General features: G+C 38.1%; 1 long non-coding RNA gene across 2 annotated transcripts in view; it reads left to right on the top strand.

Annotated features, from left to right (window-relative positions):
- Positions 1 to 23067, top strand: part of LOC132367919 (uncharacterized) — a 301773-nt gene that overhangs the window by 197502 nt on the left and 81204 nt on the right. For both annotated transcript variants that reach the window (XR_009503878.1, XR_009503877.1), the window contains exon 4: positions 21857 to 22034. This is a non-coding gene — a long non-coding RNA (uncharacterized LOC132367919). The remainder of the gene's footprint in view (positions 1 to 21856; positions 22035 to 23067) is intronic.

Raw genomic sequence — 23067 nt, forward strand, 5'->3', positions numbered from 1 at the left:
TATTCTTTTTGTTGCAATGGTAAATGGGAGTGTTTTCTTAATTTCACTTTCAGATTTTTCATCATTAGTGTATAGGAATGCAAGAGATTTCTGTGCATTAATTTTGTATCCTGCTACTTTACCAAATTCATTGATTAGCTCTAGTAACTTTCTGGTAGCACCTTTAGGATTCTCTATGTATAGTATCGTGTAATCTGCAAACAGTGACAGCTTTACTTCTTCTTCTCCGATTTGGATTCCTTTTATTTCTTTTTTTCCCTCTGATTGCTGTGGCTAAAACTTCCAAAACTATGTTGAATAATAGTGGTGAGAATGGACAACCTTGTCTTGTTCCTGATCTTAGTGGAAATGGTTTCAATTTTTCACCATTGAGGACGATGTTGGCTGTGGGTTTGTCATATATGGCCTTTATTATGTTGAGGAAAGTTCCCTCTATGCCTACTTTCTGCAGGGCTTTTATCATAAATGGGTGTTGCATTTTGTCGAAAGCTTTCTCTGCATCTATTGAGATGATCATATGGTTTTCTCCTTCAATTTGTTAATATGATGTATCATGTTGATTGATTTGCGTATATTGAAGAATCCTTGCATCCCTGGGATAAACCCCACTTGATCATGGTGTATGATCCTTTTAATGTGCTGTTGGATTCTATTTGCTAGTATTTTGTTGAGGATTTTTGCATCTATGTTCATCAGTGATATTGCACTGTAGTTTTCTTTCTTTGTGACATCTTTAGTTTTGGTATCAGGGAGATGGTGGCCTCATAGAATGAGTTGGGGAGTGTTCCTCCCTCTGCAATATTTTGGAACAGTTTGAGAAGGATAGGTGTTAGCTCTTCTCTAAAAGTTTGATAGAATTCACCTGTGAAGCCATCTGGTCCTGGGCTTTTGTCGGTTGGAAGATTTTTAATCACAGTTTCAATTTCAATGCTTGTGATTGGTCTGTTCATATTTTCTATTTCTTCCTGGTTCAGTCTCGGCAGGTTGTGCATTTCTAAGAATTTGTCCATTTCTTCCAGGTTGTCCATTTTATTGGCATAGAGTTGCTTGTAGTAATCTCTCATGATCGTTTGTATTTCTGCAGTGTCAGTTGTTACTTCTCCTTTTTCATTTCTAATTCTATTGATTTGAGTCTTCTCCCTTTTTTTCTTGATGAGTCTGGCTATTTGTTTATCTTCTCAAAGAACCAGCTTTTAGTTTTATTGATCTTTGCTATCGTTTCCTTCATTTCTTTTTCATTTATTTCTGATCTGATCTTTATGATTTCTTTCCTTCTGCTAACTTTGGGTTCTTTTTGTTCTTCTTTCTCTAATTGCTTTAGGTGCAAGGTTACGTTGTTTATTTGAGATGTTTCCTGTTTCTTAAGGTAGGATTGTATTGCTGTAAACTTCCCTCTTAGAACTACTTTTGCTGCATCCCATAGGTTTTGGGTCATCATGTCTCCATTGTCATTTGTTTCTAGGTATTTTTATATTTTCCCCTTTGATTTCTTCAGTGATCACTTCGTTATTAAGTAGTGTATTGTTTAGCCTCCATGTGTTTGTAGTTTTTACAGATCTTTTCCTGTAATTGATATCTAGTCTCATAGCATTGTGGTCGGAAAAGATACTTGATATGGTTTCAATTTTCTTAAATTTACCAAGGCTTGATTTGTAACCCAAGATATGATCTATCCTGGAGAATGTTCCATAAGCACTTGAGAAAAATGTGTATTCTGTTGTTTTGGGGTGGAATGTCCTATGAATATCAATTAAGTCCATCTTGTTTAATGTATCATTTAAAGCTTGTGTTTCCTTATTTATTTTCATTTTGGATGATCTGTCCATTGGTGAAAGTGGGGTTTTAAAGTTCCCTACTATGATTGTGTTACTGTTGATTTCCCCTTTTATGGCTGTTAGTATTTGCCTTATGTATTGAGCTGCTCCTATGTTGGGTGCATAAATATTTACAATTGTTATATCTTCTTCTTGGATTGATCCCTTGATCATTATGTAGTGTCCTTTTTTGTCTCTTGTAATAGTCTTTATTTTAAAGTCTATTTTGTCTGATATGAGAATTGGTATTCCAGCTTTCTTTTGATTTCCATTTGCATGGAATATCTTTTTCCATCCCCTCACTTCCAGTCTGTATGTTTCCCTAGGTCTGAATTGGGTCTCTTGTAGACAGCATATTTACGGGTCTTGTTTTTGTATCCATTCAGCCAGTCTGTGTCTTTTGGTGGGAGCATTTAATCCATTTACATTTAAGGTAATTATCGATATGTATGTTCCTATTCCCATTTTCTTAAATGTTTGGGGTTTGTTATTGTAGGTGTTTTCCTTCTCTTGTGTTTCTTGCCTAGAGAAGTTCCTTTAGCATTTGTTGTAAAGCTGGTTTGGTGGTGCTGAACTCTCTCAGCTTTTGCTTGTCTGTAAAGGTTTTAATTTCTCCATCACATCTGAATGAAATCCTTGCTGGGTAGAGTTATCTTGGTTGTAGGATTTTCTCCTTCATCACTTTAAATATGTCCTGCCACTCCCTTCTGGCTTGCAGTGTTTCTGCTCAAAGATCAGCTGTTAACTTTATGGGGATTCCCTTGTGTGTTATTAGTTGTTTTTCCCTTGCTGCTTTTAATATGTTTTCTTTATATTTAATTTTTGACAGTTTGATTAATATGTGTCTTGGCGTGTTTCTCCTTGGATTTATCCTGTATGGGACTCTCTGTGCTTCCAGGACTTGATTAACTATTTCCTTTCCCATATTAGGGAAGTTTTCAACTATAATCTCTTCAAATATTTTCTCAGTCCCTTTCTTTTTCTCTTCTTCTTCTGGGACCCCTATAATTCGAATGTTGGTGCGTTTAATGTTGTCCCAGAGGTCTCTGAGACTGTCCTCAGTTCTTTTCATTCTTTTTTCTTTATTCTGCTCTTCAGTAGTTATTTCCACTATTTTATCTTCCAGGTCACTTACCTGTTCTTCTGCTTCAGTTATTCTGCTATTGATCCCTTCTAGAGTATTTTTAATTTCATTTGTTGTGTTGTTCATCATTGCTTGTTTCCTCTTTAGTTCTTCTAGGTCCTTGTTAAATGTTTCTTGCATTTTGTCTATTCTATTTCCAAGATTTTGGATCATCTTTACTATCATTATTCTGAATTCTTTTTCAGGTAGACTGCCTATTTCCTCTTCATTTGTTAGGTATTGTGGGTTTTTACCTTGCTCCTTCATCTGCTGTGTGTTTTTCTGTCTTCTCATTTTGCTTATCTTACTGTGTTTGGGGTCTCCTTTTCACAGGCTGCAGGTTTGTAGTTACTGTTGTTTTGGGTGTCTGTCCCCAGTGGCTAAGGTTGGTTCAGTGGGTTGTGTAGGCTTCTTGGTGGAGGGGACTAGTGCCTGTGTTCTGGTGGATGAGGCTGGATCTTGTCTTTCTGGTGGGCAGGTCCACATCTGGTGGTGAGTTTTGGAGTGTCTGTGGCCTTATTATGATTTGAGGCAGCCTCTCTGCTAATGGATGGGGCTGTGTTCCTGTCTTGCTAGTTGTTTGGCATAGGGTGTCCAGCACTGTAGTTTGCTGGTTGTTGAGTGAAGCTGGGTCTTGGTGTTGAGGTGGAGATCTCTGGGAGATTTTCACCATTTGGTATTATGTGGAGCTGGGAGGTCTCTTGTGGACCAGTGTCCTGAACTTGGCTCTCCCACCTCAGAGGCACAGCCCTGATTCCTGGATGGAGGACCAAGAGGCTTTCATCCACACGGCTCAGAATAGAAGGGAGAAAAAATAGAAAGAAAGAAAGAAAGAGGATAAAATAAAATAAAGTAAGATAAAATAAAATAAAGTTATTAAAATAAAAAATAAAAAATAATTATTAAGAAAAAAAATTTTTTAAGTAAAAAATAACAAACAAAAAAGAAACGGACGGACAGAACCCTAGTACAAATGGTGAAAGCAAAGCTATACAGACAAAATCTCACACAGAAGCATACACATACACACTCACAAAAGAGGAAAAGGGGAAAAAATAATATATCGTTGCTCCCGAAGTCCACCTCCTCAATTTAGGATGATTCGTTGTCTATTCAGGTATTCCACAGATGCAGGCACATCAAGTTGATTGTGGAGCTTTAATCCGCTGCTTCTGAGGCTGCTGGGAGAAATTTCCCTTTCTCTTCTTTGTTCGCACCGCTCCTGGGGTTCAGCTTTGGATTTGGCCCCGCCTCTGTGTGTAGGTTGCCTGAGGGCGTCTGTTCTTCGCTCAGGACGGGGTTAAAGGAGCAGCTGATTCGGGGGCTCTGGCTCACTCAGGCCGGGGGGAGGGAGGGGTACGGATGAGGGGTTAGCCTGCGGCGGCAGAGGCCAGCGTGACATTGCAGCAGCCTGAGGTGCACCGTGCGTTCTCCTGGGGAAGTTGTCCCCGGATCACGGGAGCCTGGCAGTGGCGGGCTGCACCGGCTCCCGGGAGGGGCGGTGTGGAGAGTGACCTGTGCTTGCACACAGGCTTCTTGGTGGCGGCAGCAGCAGCCTTAGCGTCTCATGCCTGTTTCTGGGGTCCGCGCTGATAGCCCCGGCTCGCGCCCGTCTCTGGAGCTCCTTTAAGCTGCGCTCTTAATCCCCTCTCCTCGTGTACCAGGAAACAAAGAGGCAAGAAAAAGTCTCTTGCCTCTTCGGCAGCTCCAGACTTTTCCCAGACTCCCTCCCGGCTAGCTGTGGTGCACTAGCCCCCTTCAGGCTGTGTTCACGCAGCCAACCCCAGTCCTCTCCCTGGGATCCGACCTCCGAAGCCCAAGCCTCAGCTCCCAGCCCCCACCTGTCCCGGCGGGTGAGCAGACGAGCCTCTCGGGCTGGTGAGTGCTGCTCGGCACCGATCCTCTGTGTGGGAATCTCTCTGCTTTGCCCTCCGCACCCCTGTGGCTGCGCTCTCGTCCGTGGCTCCGAAGCTTCCCCCCTCTGCCACCCGCAGTCTCTGCCCACGAAGGGGCTTCCTAGTGTGTGGAAACCTTTTCTCCTTCACAGCTTCCTCCCACTGGTGCAGGTCCCGTCCCTATTCTTCTGTCTCTGTTTTTTCTTTTTTCTTTTGCCCTACCCAGGTATGTGGGGGGTTTCTTGCCTTTTGGGAGGTCTGAGGTCTTCTGCCAGTGTTCAGTGGGTGTTCTATAGGAGCAGTTCCACGTGTAGATGTATTTCTGATATATCTGTGGGGAGGAAGGTGATCTCCGCGTCTTACTCTTCCCCCATCTTCTCCTCTCCACAGGAAAAACCCTTAAAAGAACATATAATGGAGGAGGAAGGTGCCTTCCAGAAACTAAAATGAACTATAATAAATTTTAATATTGAGGTATTGCTTACCCACATTTTCATATAATTTAGTATATTACCAACATCTTTCCATGATAATGTGAATCTACATCATTTTAATTGAGCATGGTTTCTTTTTTATTAATATTCTACTTAGTTTTGAAAATGTTCTATAAAATGAATATTTAGCTTGTTTCAGGTATTTTAATAAATATGCTTTAATGAATGTCTTTCTGTACATATTTTTGAAAGGTTTTCTCATGATTTCCTTAGAAGTAGATTTGCTGGATCAGTCATGTTTTAAATTTTGATGTGAATTGCCATTTTTCTTTTCAGGAGAAGTGGGATAATTCATATATTTCAACTAGCATTTTGTGAGAGTCCTCATTTTTCTGCCTCTTTATAAACTCTTGATATTATAAATTTTGTAAATTGTTGCCAATTTAATAGATGAAAAATATCTTCTTTTTTAAATTTGAATCCTTGATTCTTTATTGAAGTTTTGCATCTTTTCAGATGCTTATTATTAATCTTTCAAATTTATTTTGATTTTTCCAGTTCATATCTTTTGACTCTTTTTTATCAATATTTTTTATTGAAGTATAGTTGATTTATAATATTGTGTTAATTTCTGCTATACAGCAAAGTGATTCAGTTATAAATATATATACATTCTTTTTTAATATTCTTTTCTATTATGGATTATAATAGGATAATGAAAATAGTTCCCTGTGCTGTACAGTAGGACCTTGTTTATCCATTCTATTTATAATAGCTTACATCTGCTGACCCCAGCCTCCCACTCCATCCCTCCCCCAATCCCCTCTACCTTGGCAACCACCAGTCTGTTCTCTATGTCCATGATTCTGTTTCTGTTTCATAGGTAGGTTCAGTAGTGTCATATTTTAGATTCCACATATAAGTGATATCATATGGTATTGGTCTTTCTATTTCTGACTTACTTCACTTAGTATGATAATCTCTAGTTGCATTCATGTTGCTTGCAAATGGCATTATGTCGTTTTGTTTTTATTTTAAACATCTTTATTGGAGTATAATTGCTTTACAATGGTGTGTTAGTTTCTGCTTTTTAACAAAGTGAATCAGTTATACATATACATATGTCCCCATATCTCTTCCCTCTGCATCTCCTTCCCTCCCGCCCTCCCAATCCCAGCCCTCTACGTGGTCACAAAGCACCAAGCTGATCTCCCTGTGCTATGTGGCTGCTTCCCACTAGCTATCTATTTTACGTTTGGTAGTGTATATATGTCCATGCCACTCTCTCACTTTGTTCCAGCTTACCCTTCCCCCTCCCTGTATCCTCAAGTCCATTCTCTTGTATGTATGCATCTTTATTCCCATTTTGCCCCTAGGTTCTTCATGACCTTTTTTTTTTTTTTTTTAGATTCCATATATATGTGTTAGCATACAGTATTTGTTTTTCTCTTTCTGACTTACTTCACTCTGAATGACAGTCTCTAGGTCCATCCACCTTACTACAAATAACTCAGTTTTGTTCCTTTTTATGGCTGAGTAATATTCCATTGTATATATGTGCCACATCTTCTTTATCCATTCATCTGTTGATGGACATTTAGGTAGTTGTCATGTCTTAGCTATTGTGAATAGTGCTGCTATGAACATAGGGGTACATGTATCTTTTTGGATTATAGTTTTGTCTGGGTATATGCCCAGGAGTGGGACTGCTGGATCATATGGTAATTCTATTTTTAGTTTTCTGAGGAACATCCATACCGTTTTCCACAGTGGCTGCACTAACTTATATTCCTACCAGCAGTGTAGGAGGGTTCCGTTTTCTCCATACCCTCTCCAGCATTTGTTATTTGTAGACTTCTTAATGATGACCATTTTGACCAGTGTGAGGTGGTACCTCATTGTAATTTTGATTTGCATTTTTCTAATAATTAGCAATGGTGAGCATCTTTTCATGTGCCTATTGGCCATCTGTATTTCTTCTTCATATCTTTTGACTCTTTATTTTACTTTTTAGCAAAATAATACACATACATAGTTTAAAAGTTCCACTAGAACAGAAGGATTACTAGCAAAAAATAGCATTTGTCTGTCCCATATTTCTTACCCTCCCAATTCTGCTACCCAAAGGTAACCATGCTCAACTCTTGTAATGGTTTCTTCTGATATTTAACTTCATGTTTCTAAATTATTTGCTTCTGTGTTCCTTTTTTATTTTTAAATTTCAGATATGAGTTCTTGATTTCCTACTAGGTAAAAGGAGGATTTAGCTTTCTTTCCATGTTCTTCCCATCCCACCCTGTCCATACAGACATATTCAGTTCTCTTCGACCATCCTTTCAATGCAGATACATCATAATTTGGGGCTAAATGTATAATTCACTATTTACATCATTATTACATGAATACTATTCATAGCTCAGTAAGTATAGTACATAGTTTAGGTTTTCTTTATGGTTCAGCTTTTTGTTTTGCCTGGAGTTAATAATTATCTCGTTTGGGGCCTTGCACTTAATCGTCCATGTACACAAATCTCTATCACCAAAATTTCTGTGAGAGTGCTAAAACTCTTAATAAGTTAAACATTATAGGTGATCTATAATTTCCTTTTAAAAAATGTGTCCATCATTGTGTTCCAATCTCAGCTAGTTGATATTTGGGCCCATTGCAAAAATATCCTCCTAGGACCTCCTCTCCCCATTATTGAAATCCCCTTACAGCCGCCTTGTGTTTCAGCTTCTGTTTTCCTGGACCTCATTTCCTCCTTTTCCCTCATTTTGTTATAGGACATAACTGCAGTATAATACTGAGAAAGGGTACATGGAACCATTTTATTTTTGAAAACTTATATGTCTAAAAGTATGTTTTTCTACCCTCACACTTGATTTGGTAATTTGCTTGTATATGTAACTCTAGGTTGGACACTATTTTTTCCTTCAGAATTTTAAAGGCGTTTTTCTCCACTGTTTGCAGCATCCATGGTGTTGTTAACAAGCCCAACGCTGTTCTGATTCTTGATCTCTTGTGTTTTTGTCTTTCTTTCTGGACGTTTTCAGAATCTTTTCTCTATTCTTTTTTTTTTTTTTTTTTTTTTGGCTGCTTGGGTCTTTGTTGCTGCACGCAGGCTTTTCTCTAGTTGCGGTGGGCAGGGGCTACTCTTCATTGCAGTGCATGGGCTTCTCATTGTGGTGGCTTCTCTTGTTGCAGAGCACAGGCTCTAGGCGCACAGGCTTCAGTAGTTGTGGCTCACGGGCTCTAGAGCACAAGCTCAGTAGTTGTGGCACACAGGCTTAGTTGCTCCGCGGCATGTGGGATCTTCCTGGACCAGGGGTCGAACCCATGTCCCCTGCATTGGCAGGCATATTCTTAGCCACTGTGCCACCAGGGAAGCCCTCTCTTCTCTATTCTTAAAGCACTAAAATTTCATGATGTACTTGCAAGTTCTTTTCTATTACTGGGGCTGATTGGTAGGAGAAGACTTTAGGTAAATTTGTGTCTGTTGGTTTTAGGAAATTTTGGTATTATTTCTTTGATAATTTCTCCCTGTTTTCTGTCTTTCAGACACACACATGTACTCATTCTTTCTGGAACTCCTATTGGTTAGACCTCTTGAATTAATCCTCTAATTTCTCATATTTTAGCTCCCATTTTCTCTCATTGGCTGATTGTTCTGTTTTCTAGAAAAATTTCTAGACTTTCTAGACTCTAAGACCTTCCAGTTTCTACTGGATATTTTATGTTAGCAATCATATTGTCATGTTGTGGTGGTTTTTTTAATTCCCCGCATGCTCTCTTTTTATAATGTCTTGTTCTTTTTTCTTCATGAATTCCATGTCTTCTCTTATTGTTACAAAGGTATTATATTTTTAACCTTTCTTCTCCTTGTGTTATAGCTTTTCTTCTCTGTTAATTTTGGTTTCTGTCTTTCATACTGGAGTCTTTCCACATAAATCTTGTGACCCTTGTCAATCTGTATTTTGGAATCAGGCATTGGAATGCTAATTAAAAGCTATGAGTAGAGGCACAGGGTTGGTATGCTTATGGAGCAGAATGCCATTACCAAAGCATCAGAGTCACTCACCTTTCTGTTCTCTATACTAAGATTTTTTAAAATGTTATTGACATCTCCCATTTGTGTTGTCTCTTCTGTTGTATTTTTTGTCTTAAGGTCCATACTTTGTCATTCCTTTGTTGTCATTATAGTGGATTTCTTGGCGGGAACCAAGATAAATGTATGTGTTCAAGCTGTGATGCTTAACTGGAAATCTATACCCACTTTTTTTTCCATTGAGATGTTCGTCTGAGTCCTGTCATTTTAATAATTCTATATATAGTAACAATATTTATTTAAATGTGTTTTATTTTATTTTTTATTTACTCCTAATTATTTGATATTCTGTACAAAAAATTTTAATCCTTATATAGTCAAATTTCTCAAGTGTATCATCATATCTAGAAAAAAATTCCTCATTCTAAAATTTTCTGCAATATGTTTTTCTATTTTTTTTTTTTAAAGCTGGGCTTTTAATTTTTTAAAAAATAAATTTATTTACTTTTGGCTGTGTTGGGTCTTCGTTGCTGCGCGTGGGCTTCCTCTAGTTGTGGTGAGTGGAGGCTACTCTTCGTTGTGGTGTGTGGGCTTCCCATTGTGATGGCTTGTCTTTTTTTGCAGAGCATGGGCTCTAGGTGCACGGGCTTTAGTAGCTAAGGCATGCAGGCTCAGTAGCTGTGGATCACGGGCTCTAGAGCTCAGGCTCAGTAGTTGTGGTGCACGGGCTTAGTTGCTCTGTGGCATGTGGGATCTTCCCGGACCAGGACTCGAACCCGTGTCCCCAGCATTAGCAGGCAGATTCTTAACCACTGCGCCACCAGGGAAGTCCCTCTATTTATTTTATAATTTTCCTAATTAAATTTTTAACTTTGAATGTAATTTTGTTTATGTTGTGATATGGGTATCAGTTTATTTTGTAATAAATGGAAACCAAAGCAATATCTGACAATTTGTTCTCACCATTCTTATAGTATATCTATATCATATTTTATATTCTCATAAATCTTGGATCCATTTCTAGGTTCTCTATTTTATATCTGTAATAGCCACACCCATTGCCAGATCTGTATTACAGTTTAAAGATACTCGTTTGGTAGTGCATTTTGATATCTTCAATGGCAAATGTCCCCACTCCTTGTTCTTCTCTATTATGTATTCTTCTTATGGCTCCCAACTACATTTTTTGAAATGAAATTTGGGTCAGTTTTCCACTTTGAAAAAAATTCATTGCAATTTTTAATAGTCTGTATAAAATTTTAGATTAACTTAAGAGAAAATTCACACTCTTACTTGTTTGAGTCTTCTTATCTAGAAACATGAATGTCTCAGGGATATTCAAGTCTTCTTTCACAGTTTTCTTTATAGAGTTTCTGTACATATTTTCCATAAGATGTAATTTTATTCCAGCTATTATTTCTATACATGAATACCATAGATTTTGAAATTTGCTTACCTTTTTGAATTCTATCATTCTATTATCTTTGAACAATTTTAGTTAATTTTTCCATATTTTTATTTATTATTCAATAAATATTTCAACTCCTACTAAGTTCCAGAAAGTATTAGCCATTCAGGACATAATGTTAAATAAGAAGAGACATGGTGGAGGGACCTTCAAGATGGCAGAGGAGTAAGACGTGGAGATCACCGTCCTCCCCACAAATACATGACAAATACATTTACATGTGGAACAACTCCTACAGAACACCTACTGAACGTGGGCAGAAGACCTCAGACTTCCCAGAAGGCAAGAAACTCCCCACGTACCTGGGTAGGGCAAAAGGAAAAAGAAAAAACACAGACAAAAGAATAGGGGCAGGACCTGCACCTCTGGGAGAGAGCTGTGAAGCAGAAAAAGTTCCACACACTAGGAAGACCCTTCACTGGTGGAGACTGGGGGTGGGTGGGGGGGAAGCTTTGGAGCCACGGAGGAGAGCGCAGCAACAGGGGTGCAGAGGGCAAAGCAGAGAGATTCCGGCACAGAGGATTCATGCCAACCAGCACTCACCAGCCCGAGAGGCTTGTCTGCTCACCTGCCGGGGCAGGTGGGGGCTGGGACCTGAGGCTCCTGCTTCGGAGGTCAGATCCCAGGGAGAGGCCTGGGGTTGGCTGTGTGAACACAGTCTGAAGAGGGCTAGTGTGCCACAGCTAGCTGTGAGGGAGTCCAGGGAAAAGTCTGGAGCTGCCTAAGAGGCAAGAGACCATTGTTTCGAGGTGCATGAGGAGAGGGGATTCAGAACACTGCCTAAAGGAGCTTGAGAGACAGGTGTGAGCCGCGGATATCGGTGCACACACCAGAGACGGGCATGAAACACTAAAGTTGCTGCTGCAGCCACCAAGAATCCTGTATGCAAGCACAGGTCACTATACAAACCTCCCCTCCCGGGAGCCTGTGCAGCCCACCATGGCCAGAGTCCTGAGATCCAGGGACAAGTTCCCAGGAGAACACACGGCACGCCTCAGGCTGGTGCAATGTAATGCTGCTCTCTGTGGCCGCGGGCTCACCCCGCATTCCATACCCCTCCCTCCCCACAGCCTGAGTGAGCCAGAGGCCCCTAATCAGCTGCTAATTTAACCCCGTCCTGTCTGGGCAGGGAACGGACGCCCTCAGGCGACCTACACGCAGAGGCAGGGCCAAATCCAAAGATGAACCCCAGGAGTTGTGCAAACAAAGAAGAGAAAGGGAAATCTCTCCCAGCAGCCTCAGGAGCAGTGGATTAAATCTCCACAATGAACTTGATGTGCCTGCATCTGTGGAATACCTGAATAGACAACAAATCATCCCAAAATTGAGGCGGTGGACTTTGGGAGCAATTGTAGACTTGGGGTTTGCTTTCTGCATCTAATTTGTTTCTGGTTTTATGTTTATCTTAGTTTAGTATTTAGAGCTTATTATAATTGGTAGATTTGTTTATTGATTTGGTTACTCTCTTCCTTTTTTTAATATATATATATATTTTTTCCTTTTCTCTTTTTGTGAGTGTGTATGTGTATGCTTCTTTGTGTGATTTTGTCTGTATAGCTTTGCTTTTACCATTTCTCCTAGGGTTCTGTCTGTCTGGGGTTTTTTTTGTTTTCTTTTTATTAGTATAATTTTTAGTGCTTGTTATCATTGGTGGATTTGTTATTTGGTTTGGATGCTCACTTCTTTCTTTCTTTCTTTCTTTCTTTCTTTCTCTCTTTTTTTACTTTTTTATTTTTTTATTTTTAATAATTTTTTAAATTTTTTAGTTTAATAACTGTATTTAATTTAATTTAATTAATTTATTTATTTTTCTTTCTCACTTTTCTTCTGAGCCATGTCGCTGACATGGTCTTGGCGCTCCGGCCAGGTGTCAGGCCTGAGCCTCTGAGGTGGGAGAGCCGAGTTCAGGACAGTGGTCCAACAGAGGCCTCCTGGCCCCATGTAATATCAAACAGCGAAAGCTCTCCCAGAGATCTCGATCTCAACGCCAAGACCCTGCTCCACTCAAAGACCAGCAAGCAACAGTGCTGGACACCCTATGCCAAACAACTAGCAAGACAGTAACACAACCCCACCTATAAGCAGAGAGGCTGCCTAAGATCATAATAAGGTCACAGACACCCCAAACACACCACCGGATGTGGTCCTGCCCACCAGAAAGACAAGATCCAGCCTCATTCACCAGAACACAAGCACCAGTCCCCTCCACCAGAAAGCCTCCACAACCCACTGAACAAACGTTAGCCACTGGGTGCAGACACCAAAAACAATGGGAACTATGAACCTGCAGCCTATGAAAAGGAGACCCCAAACACAGTAAGGTAAGCAAAATGAGAAGACAAAGAAACACACAGCAGATGAAGGAGCAAGGTAAAAGCCCACCAGATGAAACAAATGAAGAGGAAATAGGCAGTCTACCTGAAAAAGAATTCAGAGTAATGATAGTAAAGATGATCCAAAATCTTGGAAATATAATGGAGAAAATAAAAGAAACGCTTAACAAGGACCTAAAGAGCAAACAAACAGTGATGAACAACACAATGAATGAAATTAAAAATTCTCTGGAAGGAATCAATAGTAGAATAACTGAGGCAGAAGAACGGATAAGTGACCTGGAATATAAAATACTGGAAATAACTACCACAGAGCAGAATAAAGAAAAAAGAATGAAAAGAACTGAGGACAGTCTCAGAGACCTCTGGGACGACATTCAACACACCAACATTCGAATTATAGGGGTCCCAGAAGAAGAAGAGAAAAAGAAAGGGTCTGAGAAAATATCTGAAGAGATTAGAGTTGAAAATTTCCCTAACATGGGAAAGGAAATAGTCAATCAAGTCCAGGAAGCACAGAGAGTCCCATACAGGATAAATCCAAGGAGAAACATGCCAAGACATATTAATCAAACTATGAAAAATTAAACACAAAGAAAAAATATTAAAAGCAGCAAGGGAAAAGCAACAAATAACACACAAGGGAATCCCCATAAGGATAATAGCTTGTCTTTCAGCAGAAACTCTGCAAGCCAGAAGGGAGTGGCAGGATGTATTTAAAGTGATGAAAGGCAAAAACCTACAACCAAGATTACTCTACCCAACAAGGATCTCATTCAGATGTGATGGAGAAATTAAAACCTTTACAGACAAGCAAAAGCTGAGAGAGTTCAGCACCACCAAACCAGCTTTACAACAAATGCTAAAGGAACTTCTCTAGGCAGGAAACACAAGGGAAGGAAAAGACCTACAATAACAAACCCAAAACAATTAAGAAAATGGTAATAGGAATATACATATTGATAATTACCTTAAATGTAAATGGATTAACTGCTCCAACCAAAAGATATAGACTGGCTGAATGGATACAAAACAAAGACCCAATATATGCTGTCTACGAGAGACCCACTTCAGACCTAGGGACACATACAGACTGAAAGTGATGGGATGGAAAAAGATATTCCATGCAAATGGAAATCAAAAGAAAGCTGGAGTAGCAGCTCTCATATCAGACAAAATAGACTTTAAAGACTATTACAAGAGACAAAGAAGGACAGAACATAATGATCAAGGGATCTATTCATGAAGAAGATATAACAATTTTAAATATTTATGCACCCAACATAGGAGCACCTCAATATATAAGGCAAACTCTAACAGCCATAAAAGGGGAAGTCGACCATAACACAATAATAATAGGGGACTATAACACCCCACTTTCACCAATGGACAGATCATCCAAAATGAAAATAAATAAGTGTGGGGTTTCTGTATGTATGAAATTAAATTCGATTTCCTCCTGTTAAAAAAAAAAGAAAATAAATAAGGAAACACATGCTTTAAATATTACATTAAACAAGATGGACTTAACTGATATTTATAGGACATTCCATCCAAAAACAACAGAATACACTTTCTTCTCAAGTGCTCATGGAACATTCTCCAGAGTAGACCATATTTGGGTAACAAATCAAGCCTTGGTAAATTTTAAAAAATTGAAATTGTATCAAGTATCATTTCTGACCACAATGCTATGAGACTAGATATCAATTAAAGGAAAAAAATCTGTAAAAATCACTAACACATGGAGGCTATTCAATACACTACTGAATAACCAAGAGGTCACTGAAGAAATCAAAGAGGAAATCAAAAAATACCTAGCAACAAATGACAATGAAAACACGACGACCCAAAACCTAGGGGATGCAGCCAAAGCAGTTCTAACAGGGAAGTTTATAGCAATACAATCCTACCTCAAGAAACAAGAAACATCTCAAATAAACAACCTAAGCTTATACCTAAAGCACTTAGAGAAAGAAGAACAAAAAAACCCCAAAGATAGCAGAAGGAAAGATATCATAAAGACCAGATGAGAAATAAATGAAAAAGAAATGAAGGAAACAATAACAAAGATCAATAAAACTAAAAGCTGGTTCTTTGAGAAGATAAACAAAATTGACAAACCATTAGCCAGACTCATTGAGAAAAAAAGGGAGAAGACTCAAATCAATTGAATTAGAAATGAAAAAGGAGACATAACAACTGACACTGCAGAAATACAAAGGATTATGAGAGATTACTACAAGCAACTGTATGCCAATAAAATGGACAACCTGGAAGAAATGGACAAATTCTTAGAAAAGCACAATCTTCTGAGACTGAACCAGGAAGAAATAGAAAATATAAATAGACCAATCACAAGCACTGAAAATGAAACTGTGATTAAAATCTTCCAACAAACAAAAGCCCAGGACCAGATGGCGTCACTGGCGAATTCTATCAAACATTTAGAGAAGAGCTAAAACCTATCCTTCTCAAACTCTTCCAAAATATAGCAGAGGGAGGAACACACCCAAGTTCATTCTACGAGGCCACCATGACCCTGATACCAAAAACAGATAAAGATGTCACAAAAAAGAAAACTACAGGCCAATATCACTGATGAATATAGGTGCAAAAATCCTCAACAAAATGCTAGCAAACAGAATCCAGCAGCACATTAGAAGGATCATACACCATGATCAAGTGGGGCTATCCCAGGAATGCAAGGATTCTTCCGTGTATGCAAATCAATCAATGTGATACACCATATTGACAAATTGAAGGAGAAAAACCATATGATCATCTCAATAGAGGCAGAAAAAGCTTTTGACATAATTCAACACCTATTTATGATAAAAACCCTCCAGAAAGTAGGCATAGAGAGAACTTACATCAACATAATAAAGGCCGTATATGACAGACCCACAGGCAACATCTTTCTCAATGGTGAAAAACTGAAACCATTTCCACTAACATCAGGAACAAGACAAGGTTGCCCATTCTCACCACTATTATTCAACATAGTTTTGGAAGTTTTAGCCACAGCAATCAGAGAAGAAAAAAAAATAAAAGGAATCCAAATCGGAAAAGAAGAAGTAAAGCTGTCACTGTTTGCAGATGACATGATACTATACATAGAGAATCCTAAAGGTGCTACCAGAAAGTTACTAGAGCTAATCAATGAATTTGGTAAAGTAGCAGGATACAAAATTAATGCACAGAAATCTCTTGCATTCCTATACACTAATGATGAAAAATCTGAAAGTGAAATTAAGAAAACACTCCCATTTACCATTGCAACAAAAAGAATAAAATATCTAGGAATAAACCTACCTAAGGAGACAAAAACCTGTATGCAGAAAATTATAGGACACTGATGAAAGAAATTAAAGATGATACAAATAGATGGAGAGATATACCATGTTCTTGGATTGGAAGAATCAACATTGTGAAAATGACTCTACTACCCAAAGCAATCTACAGATTCAATGCAATCCCTATCAAACTACCACTGGCATTTTTCACAGAACTAGAACAAAAAATTTCACAATTTGTTTGGAGACACAAAAGACCCCGAATAGCCAAAGCAATCTTGAGAACGAAAAATGGAGCTGGAGGAATCAGGCTCCCTGACTTCAGACTATATTACAAAGCTACAGTAATCAAGACAGTTTGGTACTGGCACAAAAACAGAAACATAGATCAATGGAACAGGATAGAAAGCCCAGAGATAAACCCACGCACATATGGTCACCTTATCTTTGATAAAGGAGGCAAGCATATACAGTGGAGAAAAGACAGTCTCTTCAATAAGTGGTGCTGGGAAAATTGGACAGGTACATGTAAAAGTATGAAACTAGAACACTCCCTGACACCATACACAAAAATAAACTCAAAATGGAATAAAGACCTAAATGTTAAGCCAGACACTATCAAACTCTTAGAGGAAAACATAGGCAGAACACTCTATGACATAAATCGCAGCAAGATCCTTTTTGACCCAGCTCCTAGAGAAATGGAATAAAAAGAAAAATAAACAAATGGGGCCTAATGAAACTTCAAAGCTTTTGCACAGCAAAGGAAACCATAAACAAGACCAAAAGACAACCCTCAGAATGGGAGAAAATATTTGCAAATGAAGCAACTGACAAAGGATTAATCTCCAAGATTTACAAGCAGCTCATACAGCTCAATAACAAAAAAACAAACCCAATCCAAAACTGGGCAGAAGACCTAAATAGACATTTCTCCAAAGAAGATATACAGATGGCCAACAGACACATGAAAGAATGCTCAACATCCTTAATCATTAGAGAAATTCAAATCAAAACTGCAATGAGGTATCATCTCACACCGGTCAGAATGGCCATCATCAAAAAATCTAGAAACAATAAATGCTGGAGAGGGTGTGGAGAAAAGGGAACACTCTTGCACTGTTGGTGGGAATGTAAATTGATACAGCCACTATGGAGAACAGTATGGAGGTTCCTTCAAAAACTAAAAATAGAACTACCATACGACCCAGCAATCCCACTCCTGGGCATATACCCTGAGAAAACCATAATTCAAAAAGAGTCATGTACCAAAATGTTCATTGCAGCTCTATTTACAATAGCCAGGACATGGAAGCAACCAAAGTGTCCATCACCGGATGAGTGGATAAAGAAGATGTGGCACATATATACAATGGAATATTACTCAGCCATAAAAAGAAATGAAATGGAGGTATTTGTAATGAGGTGGATGGAGTTAGAGTCTGTCATACAGAGTGAAGTAAGTCAGAAAGAGAAAAACAAATACAGTATGCTAACACATATATATGGAATCTAAGGAAAAAAAAAAAAAAAGGACATGAAGTACCTAGTGGCAAGATGGGAATAAAGACGCAGACCTACGAAAGAATGGACTTGAGGATATGGGGAGGGGGAGGGTTGAGATGTGACAGGGTGAGAGAGTGTCATGGACATATATACACTACCAAATGTAAAATAGATAGCTAGTGGGAAGCAGCCGCATAGCACAGGGAGATCAGCTCGGTGCTTTGTGACCACCTAGAGGGGTGGGATAGGGAGGGTGGGAGGGAGGGAGATGCAAGAGGGAAGAGATATGGGAACATATGTATATGTATAACTGATTCACTTTGTTTTAAAGCAGAAACTAACACACCATTGTAAAGCAATTATACTTCAGTAAAGATGTTAAAAAAAAATTAATGCACAAAAATCTCTTACATTTCTATACACTAATGATGAAAAATCTGAAAGAGAAATTCAGGAAACACTCCCATTTACTATTGCAACAAAAAAAGTAAAATACCTAGGGCTAAACCTACCTAAGGAGACAAAATACCTGTATGTAGAAAACTATAAGACACTGATGAAAGAAATTAAAGATGATACAAATAGATGGAGAGATATACCATGTTCTTGGATCGGAAGAATCAACGTTGTGAAAACGAGTATACTATCCAAAGCAATCTACAGATTCAAATCATTCCCTATCAAACTACCAATGGCATTTGTCAGAGAAGTAGAACAAAACAGTGTATAATTTGTATGGAAACACAAAAGACCCCGAATAGCCAAAACAATCTTGAGAAAGAAAACAGAGCTGGAGGAATCAGGCTCCCTGACTTCAGACTATACTACAAAGGTACAGTAATCAAAACAGTATGGTACTGGCACAAAAACAGAAATATAGATCAATGGAACAGGATAGAAAGCCCAGAGATAAACCCACACACATATGGTCACCTTATCTTTGATAAAGGAGGCAAGAATATGCAATCAAGAAAAGACATCCTCTTCAATAAGTGGTGCTGGGAAAACTGCACAGCTACACGTAAAAGAATGAAATTAGAACACTCCCTAACACCATACACAAAAATAAACTCAAAATGGATTAAAGACCTAAATGTAAAGCCAGACACTATCAAACTCTTAGAGGAAAACATAGGCAGAACATTCTATGGCATAAATCACAGCAAGATCCTTTATGACCCACCTCCTAGAGAAATGGAAATAAAAATAAAAATAAACAAATGGGACCTAATGAAACTTAAAAGCTTTTGCACAGCAAAGGAAACCATAAACAAGATGAAAAAACCATCAGAATGTGAGAAAATATTTGCAAACGAAGCAACTGACCATGGATTAATCTCCAAAATATACAAGCAGCTCATGCAGCTCAATATCAAAAAAACAAAACAACCGAATCCAAAAATTTAGGCAGAAGACCTAAATAGACATCTCTCCAAAGACGATATACAGATTGTCAACAAAGACATGAAAGGATGCTCAACATCACTAGTCATTAGAGAAATGCAAATCAAAACTACAATGAGTTATCACCTCACACTGGTCAGAATGGCCATCATCAAAAAATCTAGAAACAATAAATGCTGGAGAGGGTGTGGAGAAAAGGGAACCCTGTTGCACTGTTGGTGGGAATGTAAATTGATACAGCCACTATGGAGAACAATATGGAGGTTCCTTAGAAAACTAAAAATAGAACTACCATAGGACCCAGCAGTCCCATTCCTGGGCATATACCCTGAGAAAACCATAATTCAAAAAGAGTCATGTACCAAAATATTTATTGCAGCTCTATTTACAATAGACAGGACATGGAAGCAACCTAAGTGTCCATTGACAGATGAATGGATAAAGAAGACGTGGCACATATATACAATGGAATATTACTCAGCTATAAAGAGAAACGAAATTGAGTTATTTGTAGTGAGGTGGATGGACCTAGAGACTGACATACAGAGTTAAGTAAGTCAGAAAGAGAAAAACAAATACCGTATGCTAACACATATATATGGAATCTAAAAAAAAAAAAAAAATCGTTCTGAAGAACCTAGGGGCAGGACAGGAGTAGAGACATAGACGTAGAGAATGGACTTGAGGACACAGGGAGGGGGAAGGGTAAGCTGGGACGAAGTGAGAGAGTGGCATGATCAGATATACACTACCAAATGTAAAATAGCTAGTGGGAAGCAGCTGCATAGCACAGGGAGATCACCTCAGTGCTTAGTGTCCACCTAGAGAAGTGGGATAGGGAGGGTGGGAGGGAGGTGCAGGAGGGAGAGCATATGGGGATATGTGTATATATATAGCTGATTCACTTTGTTATACATCAGAAACTAACACAACATTGTAATGCAATTATACTGCAATAAAAATGTTAAAAAAAAAGAAGAGACATGGTTCTTGCCCTTTGATAGATAATTATATCATTTTGAAATGATGATTACATTTTCCTTTCCAATTATTTTTCGTACTTATTTTTATTATTCTATCAATTGACTAAGATCTCCAATCCAATATTGAAAAACAGTAAGGATAAGCTTCATCTTTCTTTTATTTATAACATTTGAACAAATATGTCTAATATTTCTCATTAGGTGTGATGTTTGCTGCTAGAGTCTGATTTTTGAAAACTTTATCATGTTAAGGAATTTTCCTTCTGCATTCTGTTTATAAAAGGTTTATAATCAGAAATGTTGAATTTCATTAAAGCCCATTTAATTGTTAATGTAATTAACATGTTAAACCATCCTTGAATTCCTGTATAAACCCCGCTTGGTAATTTCTGAGTGTTCTATTTTTATCCTGCTTGACAGAATCTAGTAATGTTTTATTTAGGATTCTTGTATCTTTAGGAATAAAAAGATTGATCTATAGTTTTCTTTTACTGTGATCCTTTTTGAAGTTTGATATTAAAATTATGCTAACCTCAAAGTGAATGGGAAAGTTTCCCAGAGCTCTGTTTTTAAAGACATATTTATTTAATAAATATTTTCAAAAGCAGAGTAATTTTCTTGCCTTTGAAAGTTTGAAACAATACACAGACAAAATTAGCCATATTTATTCTTTAATGATGTCCCTTTAACACCTATTCAATTTTATCTTTGGTTATTGATCTGCTCATTACTTGTTTTTTTAAGAACCAACTTGGGAACATACTTTTCCCTTGAAAATCATCCATCTATTTTATTAAATGTATTGGAATAAAGCAGCATTTATTATTCATTTGTGAGTTTTAAAATATCTTCCAGACCTGTGATTTTCATCACCCTCTCAATCCTCGTTTATTTGTGTTTTCACTCCTTGGACCTTTGTTCAATTTCTCAGAGGGCTATTTTTTGGGGTTATGCTTTTTGGTGGTATAAATACATTTTTCAATGTCTATAATTCCTTGATCATTGATATTTATTGTAGAGAAGAAGACGACACCTGGGTTTAATTTTTTACCTTAAAAGTAAAAGCTAAGATGTAACTATTTGAAGAGATAACAGAGTAAACAGGAATGGAATAGGGAGCTGTAAAAGGTGTATCTGAGGGAGTTGATCAGAAATAACTAATTTGGGGGTCAAATGTAGACCCATTGTATCTGTGCAGAGAGGATAGGCTTTACCAGAGCCCATGTCTGGTAAATTATGTGGATAGTTTCTATGTAAGATCATAGACACTCATAGCATGCAGGAATTGGCTAGAAAATTACTCCCATTTCCTCATTATATAGATGCAGAAACTATGCTACAAAGAGTTGAAGTGACTTACTCAAAGTTACACAGCATGCTAATTAGATGATTGAGGACTACTTAATACAATAGAGTTATTTGCACTATACAACACTTCTTTTGTTTTAAAAGAAAATATATATTTAGGTTAATAGGAAGAAATGCAGGGATACTTCTGTAAATGTTTTATAAGTATTGTTTTGATACGATGCCAGACTTCGTCTTCATTTCCTAGGTGAAGAACTGGAGACATAGAGGATTGAAGAAGAGCAAGTCATGATCAAAATCAAGTCTGAAACCTCTTTCTATTGATTGCCTTACCTGTCAGTAACTCAATAAGCAACACTGCCTCTTTCAAAAATCAATGAACGGAAATGCTATGAGGAAACAAATTGGGAGAAATCTTCATTCTTGTAAGTATTCACAGAAAAGACTTTAATTGTTGCTATTCTTCACTTATTAAAATAGGGAAAATTAAAAGAATGATAATACTCAGTGCTTGCAAGAATCCAGGGAAATTGAGGCCCATATATTATTGTAAAATAACAATCTTTGGAAAGACAAACTAGCCAACTAAGGAAAAATGCTATATGAATGAAGGTACTTGTTGTGGCAGTTTCTAATGAAAAAAGACTTGAAGCAACAGACTTAGTCAGAGGAGAAGGTCTAAGTAAATTGTGGTACACATGAGAATATTGTATAGCTAACAAAAATATCCTTATCATCAGGAATACAAGCATGAAACAATGCCTATACCTCTGTGTACTCACTTCTCTACACTTGGCTCAGTCAGCTCCACGCACACTGAAATTAAGGTGAAGGCCAGCTGGACTCCTTTTTTCTTTTTATTTTTTTAATTGAGGTATCATTGATGTACAATATTATGTAAGTTTCAAGTGTAAAACATAGTTGTTCATGATTTTTAAAGGGCTTATTCCATTTGTATTTATCATGAAATATTGGCTATATTCCCTGTGTTGTACAACCAACTAGACTCTTATCCCGGGACTTTGGGAAGAATCTGCTTCCAGCCTCATTCAAGTTGTTGGTAGAATTCAGTATTTTGCATTTGCAGGACTGAGATTTTCATCTTCTTTCTGGCTGTTCGCTTGTGGGTTCACTGTCATCTCTAGAGGCTTCTCCGAGGCCCTTCCATGTGGCCCCCTCCATCTGAGCATTAGAGAACCTCCCTTATGTTGTTCCTCACTTTCTCTTTTGCTACCAACTGGAGAAAACTCTACTTTTATTGGGCTCATGTGATTAGGTTAGGCCCATTTGCAATGGGTTAGGCCCATTGACCTGTCTTAAGGTCAATGTCTGCAAAATCCCTTTTGCCACATAACATAATCATGGAAATCAAACCAAGGAGCAAAGGGTACCATGGGGTCATATTAAAATTCTGCCTGCCATGCCACAGATTGGGCTCACTCTCTCACTTCCTTTAGG

This window comes from Balaenoptera ricei, chromosome 6 (assembly GCF_028023285.1).
Source record: "Balaenoptera ricei isolate mBalRic1 chromosome 6, mBalRic1.hap2, whole genome shotgun sequence".
NCBI classification, from domain to species: Eukaryota; Metazoa; Chordata; class Mammalia; order Artiodactyla; family Balaenopteridae; genus Balaenoptera; species Balaenoptera ricei.